The following is a 7,916-nucleotide window of genomic DNA, read 5'->3' on the forward strand; positions in this document are numbered from 1 at the left end:
CTCAATTTTACAACACATTATCAGCATGAGCTCACATCATTTCCCTCACTAAAGGTAGGCTCTGAAATATTATCATGACAAATCCTTAAAAAACTAGAATTCACCGCTCTTGACATTAATGGTAATAATTATTTGTCATGGGTGCTTGATGCCGAAATACACCTGGATGTAATGAACCTCGGGGAAACAATTAAAGAAGCTAATACGATATCCAGTCAGGAAAAGACAAAAGTCATGATCTTCCTTTGTCATCGTCTCCATGAGGGATTGAAAATGAAATATTTAAAACCTAAAGATCATCATATCTTATAGAAGAATTTGAAAGAAAGATATGATCACCAGAAGATAGTTATTCTTCCTAAAGCTCGTTATGAATGGATGCATTTAAGGATCTAAGATTTAAAATCAGTAAGTGATTACAACTATGAATTATTTAAAATCAGTTCCAAATTGTTATTATGTGGAGAGAAAATTACTTGTGCGAATATGTTGGATAAGACATTTTCCATTTTTCATGTCTCGAATATGCTCCTGCAGCACCAATATCAAGACAAAGATTTTAAACAGTATTCAGAACTAATTTCATGTCTTCTCGTGGTCGAACTGTTGGAAATGTCCTAAAACTCGCAGTTCGTAATTTTGGAAACATATTCTATTTATCAATAAGAGTATTATTAAAATTGCATTTGAAATTGCATTCTGTTATAAAATCCAATAAACGAACCGATGATTATAATATGAATACTTTAACTTTATATAGAGACATAAAAGAGAATCAAGTTATAGTATATAGCCTAAAAGGTCTATAAGTATATGGATGAGATTGGGTACCTCGTCTTGGGGACACTATAGATGTAGCCAACTTTGTATACTGATACAAACGATGTGATCCCAAAATCGTTCATGTGGAGAAATGCAAGTGAGAGCATCTTATGCAAAAGACGTTTGCATAAAACCATACCACAAAATAGTCACTTTTTCTTTATAAAAAACTATTTACTATTAAAATTGACTATTTCAATTTGATGACCTAGGATAACTCGATCTGAATCCTGAGCTAGCTATGAACTCCTATTTATTTGGGATTATCATTTAATCTGTATAGGTGAGAGTAGTTTAATAGAACTACTCAATAAGCCTCCCATTTGGGGGATAAGACTGGATAGATAGCTAGGGACATAGTCCTGGATGAAGGAATTCAATCCTACTCAATTTAGGGTTAGCAGATAGGTTGTCCCCTTAAGTACTGATTCCTGGTATTGAATAAAGGGGTCTCGCCCTCTCATGGTCGAGAGCGATATGGTTTATTATTTGGACTATAAACCAATTGTTCAATAGAGGATCAATGGGAGCTTAAGGAGTAAGATGTAAATACAAGGGTAAGACGTTAATTTTTACCTAGATGTAAATACGAAGGATCTGTTAATGATCGACTTACTGATTATGGTTAAATCAAGTGGACAAAATTATATCTACAGTGAGGAGAGTGCAACCATCGAGCTATAGTGGTGCGTCTCGATGGTTAATGAATATTAATTAATTCGATTTGAAGAGTTTAACCGATTAATCTCAAAACATTGGAACACATGATATGTAGATGCATAAGGTTCCTCTACTAGCTCGTAAAAGATTAAACCTTGGATTAGAATATTGAGCGAATTTGAAGCGTTCAAATTCAAAATTAGGGTTTGAATTTGAATTGTTTAATTTCAATTTAGGGTTTGGATAAATATATTAGATATAATTAAACGTTTAAAATTATTGAAATTTAAACGTAATTGGAGAGTTCAAAATATTTAAATGATGATTTAAATATTAATTACATGAATAGGATTCATGTTTCAATTAGGTGTTTTATTAATTTAATATTTGATATTAAATTATTATCATTTAATTAATTAAATTTGTTTAATTAATTATTTAATCAAATCAATTTCAAATTAAGAAATTCAATTTTGAAAATTGAATTTTGGTTTAATTTAGTTAAACTAGAAATTGAATTAAACATTATTATATTTGAAATTGGTCTTAATGGATTATCCAACATTTTGATGTTGTTAATGGATTAATCCACAAAATTACACCTATCCCACTAATCTCAAATGGATTTTTAAGTGTCAAAGTGTTGTAGCTTAGTGCTTGCATAGATGACTTGAATAAAAGTCTCAAATTTCTAAGGATTACTTTCTTTGCATTCAGAATTTTATGAAACTTCTGAAAATTTATGAGTTTTGCTCTCAAACCTCTTGATGCTTGTTATTATGAAGTAGAAACTTTTGCGTAACCAGATAAATAAATAAAGTGTTGGGTATGTTGTTGCATTGATGAAAAAGAAATAAATAAAGGCGGCAGATTTGAGAAAGACAGTTGCGTTGATAGATGTAGTGAGTATGCGATGAACGGGTTGAGAAGATCTTTAGCTAGCGTTACTCGGGAATGCGTCAGACTATGTGATCATGTTACAACCATGCACAGCAAGTCATTTTCCAATATAAATGCGATGCTCCTAAGTCTAGGACGCATGTGTTGAATACAAAAGTGTCCATAGAGCTTATCCCTAAGTCTCTACTCTTGCCCTATGCGATGATGCAAAATGCATGAAAGCAAGATGACCATATACAATCATATCCTATCTCTAGGATGCATGCGATGCGTTGATAACAAATAATGCTCATTCCTAAGCGCCTATCTCTTGTTTATGCATTCTCATCTGGTTTTTCCAAACCTAGATTCTAATCTGGCCTTTCCAAGTCTCGATCCTATCCTTAGACTACCCTCCCGAGTATCTCTAATGGACGAATAAAGCATACATAAACAAGATAATCACAAAAAATGAAGATTCCCTAGTTGTGTTAGCTAAATGCTTCTCAACCCATTCAACTAATTTAGTTACTCATGCGTGAATAATGGAGAGTGAACAGATATAAAGAAAGAAATTCCATTCTTATAAATGAGTTGAGTACAAAATGTCAGTGAATGTTAAAGGTAGAGAGCCTGGCGGCATTTCCTTGCTGACCGAGGCTTTTTACACTGAAATTTCTATTCTGATCTAAATATGATCCCGCTTCCGCAGGCGTCGGCCCTCTCTCTGTCTTTGGAGCTTCCGATGCTTTCCCAAGCTTACCAAAATGATCTACCGACACAACTTTCTTCCTTGCATCCGCCTTAAAATGAAAGAAAACTATGGACAGAGGCATGAACTTATGGAACAAAAGATTGTAAAAGTGGTGAACCCCTTTTCTGAAGAATGCATTTGGTATTTATAAAGCATCCATGGTGAAAGGCGGCTTCTCTCTCCTGGTTGTACAGATGGGTCAACTTTAATTCTTGACTGATGCGCCGGATAATTGTCACCGATAAAGCTGAATGTACTTTATGACCGTTATCAGCTGTCAACTTAATTTGGATTCGACTGTCATCAGCTCTTTGTCCCATCGCTCTTAATTATCCTTTCACTCGGATGCGTCCACCATGTTGCACTGACCAAGTTGTGGCGATCCTTCTCGGGTGGATGTTTGCGAGCACAATCAATGCAAAGCCTTGCGGTGAAGTTGTGCTCGACCAATGAATTCCTATGATCGCAATCTTTGCATTGCGTCAATGCGTATTCTGCACAAAAATACAAAAATCAATTGTTCTAATGCATTGAATGCATTCGACCGCAATATTATAGAATTTATGCTTAATGGACGCAATTTAACATATTTCATCAACACAATCCAACATTGTTTAAGAACTTAACACTATGATAATGTGCATTTCTGCCTGTTATCACCTCTCCAATACCACTTTAATTCATCTTAATTTTGAGTTTCTACCACTCAATCCAAGGCTGAGAATAGTAGAGAAGATACTTTTGGTTGTCTACTGAAGAAATTGAAGGTCAATTTCATGGATTTAATAAGGAGCAAGTGGAAATCTACAAAGGTTATACATCTAAAATCCTATTTATTTGAAAATTATGTTTTAGCATGCTTTTGACTCAAATTAAGTGTAATTAGAGTACTTACTAATTTTGTTAGCTTCCGTTTTATACATCCTTTCTCTATCAATTGGTAACAGAGCATGATTTAAACACTCGATTAACATTAATTTGAGTTTGGTGGGTGAAATTCTAGTAATGCATGTTTGGATGACTGTTATGGTTTTAATTCAACTTTGGCATTAGATTTCTCTTTGATTCTGTTGTTAAATTTGTAATTGGCTCTTGATTGATGAGCTTAATTGTGTGTTTATAAGTCTATAGTTTTATTGGAATCAATAGAGTTAAAACTAGGTTTTAATTGAAGATTGAAGCAAGCAAAATCAGCTGCAAAAATTGGAGAAGAAGCCATTGGTAGGCAGCATTGCAACACTGCCCATACAGCGTTGCAACGTTGTTCTTCCTGAAACCCAAGGCGTTGCAATGTTGAGAGGAGTCTGCTTCGATTGGTTAAGCTTCCTTGGGTTTGGTTCAACAATTTTTGGACCGGTTCAGCCTCTTTTGAAGCTTTGAAGGGCCGATTTGGGTCGGTTTGAGTGGTCCACAGGCTTCCTCAAGCCATTTTTGATTAATTTTTTAATAAATTAGTTTTTTCTTGCTTAAGATGCCTAAGGGTGTCCATATCGGTGTTGTTAAAATATTTTATGCATGTGATGTATGTTATATTTAAATTAAACATGTATATGCATATTGTATGTCATGTAGATTTAAAATTCCACCACAGGAAAGCATGTTTCATGCATTAATATATGTTATAAATTGGTTATAATGTATATAGTATGCATGATTAGAGTTTCATAAGATTAATATAATTGTTATATTAATGTATGGAATGCTTATGTATACAATATAGTATGTCTATAATTTTATAAGAGTTATAAAATAAATTAGACATTTAAAATCTATACAAAGATAAGATGCAAGCTCACTTAGGTTTAATAACAATTTGTTTTAATAGTTAAAATAGGTCGTTATCTTATAAAATACGGTTACAAACTCAATCTGACTATAATCTTGTCTAAGGCTGGAGGTACTTTAGTTGTCGATTTACATAACACCTCTACCATGGGATTTTAGCCGAATTGCTGAGCATTGTTAACCGGTTTTATGAGCATGCGTGAGCGGTATGAGGTAATAAAATTGTTTTATCACTTAGATATCATAGGTTAAATCCAAATATAAATGTTATATTTGGATAAACCACATAGACTTACACCTAAGTACAAGAGATATCTAAATAATTAGAACACTTCAATAGTAGATTAATAATATATATGATATATTATTTTTAGCTCTCGCGTCCTTAAGAGTTCACACCTTGAGATCCATGATTGGCTTCATGTTGCTTTTACCGTGACTGCTCCATTCGAAAAATGTTTGCAAGGGTCAATAACAAGGTGAATAGGGAAGGTAGTTTATAGTAAGTGGGTGCAAGAAATGTGTCAACATATCCTACGGTCTCTTCTATTTGTTTGAATTGTGAGATTCTTATGTTGTATCTGTTGTCGTTTTTAGGCGGCACTAGTTAGTTGTTTTCCTTAGTTTTGGCTTGATCATTGTCTTCCAATTCAGGGGAATATTCATACCGTTCTACGAAATCTGAAAATGGAGGGTCACACTTATAAAGAGTTACTAAGTGTTAGTAAGTTCTTTACCGAAAACGGTAACTAAATGACTATAGGAATAAAAGTTATTATGGATATAGTATTTAGTTAAGAATATCTTGTTTTAGTGAAGGAATATTTGACTACACCTTAGTAGCATCTATTCTGACTCACTAAAGTATTGTTGTAAATAAATAAAAAATATGGGTACTTTATTACTTTTGCTAAAATTGGACTTAGATGAAATTTTCTCATAGAATTTATTTATGTTTCAACATGCCAGACTTGATTATACAACTCTTAGCCTCCGATAAGTTCAATGGAGAGGGTTATTCAAATTGGAAGTCAAACATAAACACAATACTAGTGGTTGATGACCAAAGATTCGTTTTAACAGAGGAACGTCCTCCTCTTCCCAACCCTAATGCAACTCAAAATGTTTGGGATGCCTATGAAAAATGGGTCTGGGCTAATGAAAAAGACAAAACTATATTTTGGCAAGCATATCTGATATACTTACCAAAAAGCATGAAGTCATGGTCACTGCTAGAGAGATGTTTGGATAGTTGTAAGGGATGTTTGGATAGTTGTCCTCATCAGCACGACGTGATGCTATAAAATACATTTATAATTCGTGTATGAAGGAGGAGACCTTTGTTAGAGAACATGTCCTGGATATGATGGTCCACTTTAATATAGCAAAAGTAAACGGGACTGTCGTACACAAGAGGAGTTAAATGAGTATTGATAACGGGCAGAAATACACGTTATCATAGCGTTAAATTCTTAAACAATGTTGGATTGCGTTAATGAAATATGTTAAATTGCGTCCATTAAGCATAAATTCTATAATATTGCGGTCGCATGCGCTCAACGCATTAGAACAGTTGATCTTTATATTTTTGTGTAGAATATGCGTGAACGCAATGCAAAGATTGCGATCATAGGAATTCATTGGTCGAACGCAACTTCACCGCAAGACTTTGTGTTGATCGTGCTCGCACACATTTGCCCTAGAAGGATCACCGCAACTTGGTCAGCGCAACATGGTGGACGCATTGGGGTGAAAGGATAATTAAGAGCGATGGGACAGAAAGCTGATGATAATCAGATCCAAATTAAGTTGACAGTCGATAACGGTCACGAAGTACATTCACCTTTATCGGTGACAATTATCCGGTGCATCAGTCAGGGATTAAAGTTGTCCCATCTATACAACTAGGAGGGAGAAGCTGCCTTTCACCATGGAAGCTCTATAAATACCAAGTGCATTCTTCGGAAAGGGGGTTCTTGACTTTTACAATCTTTTATCCCACAAGTTCACGCCTCAGTCCATAGCTTTCTTTCATTTTAAGGCGGATGTGAGGAAGAAAGTTGTGCCGGTAGATCGTTCCGGTAAGCTTGGGAAAGCGCTGNCTTTCTTTCATTTTAAGGCGGATGTGAGGAAGAAAGTTGTGCCGGTAGATCGTTCCGGTAAGCTTGGGAAAGCGCTGGAAGCTCCAAGACAGAGAGAGGGCCGATGCCTGCAAAAGCGGGAACATCTTTAGATCATAATAGAGATTCAGTCGAAAAAGCCTCGGTCAGTAAGGAATTGCTACCAGGCTCTCTACCTTTACTTTCCATTGTCATTTTGTACTCAACTCATTTATAAGAATGTAATTTCTTCCTCTATATCTGTTCACTCTCTGTTATTCACGCATGAGTAGCTAAATTAGTTGAATGGGTTAAGAAGCATTTAGCTAGCATAACCAGGGAATCTTCATTCTTTGCGATTATCTTGTTTATGAATGTTTCATTCGTCTATTAGAGATACTTGGGAGGGTAGTCTAAGGACAGGATCTAAACTTGGGAAAGTCAGGTCAGAATCTAGGTTTGGAAGAACCAGATTAGAATGCATAAACGAGAGATAGGCGCTTAGGAATGAGCACTAATTGTTGTTAACGCATCGCATGCATCCTAGAGATAGGATATGATTGTATGCGGTCACCTTGCTTTCATACATTTTACATCAACGTATAGGACGAGAGTAGAGATTTAGGGATAAGCTCTATGGACATTTTACATTCAACACATGCGTCCTAGATTTAGGAGCATCGAATTTACATATGAAAATGACTTTTTGTGCAAGGTTTAACATGATCGCATAGTCTAACGTATTCCGGAGTAACGCTAGCTAAAGATCTTCTCAACCCGTTCATCGCATACTCATTGCATCTATCAACGCAATTGTCTTTCTTAAATCCGCCGCGTTTGTTTATTTTCTTTTCATCAACGCAACAACACACCCAACACTTTATTTATTTACTTGATTACCACAAAGTTTTCGTAAA

Source organism: Benincasa hispida, chromosome 2 (assembly GCF_009727055.1).
Source record: "Benincasa hispida cultivar B227 chromosome 2, ASM972705v1, whole genome shotgun sequence".
NCBI lineage: Eukaryota > Viridiplantae > Streptophyta > Magnoliopsida > Cucurbitales > Cucurbitaceae > Benincasa > Benincasa hispida.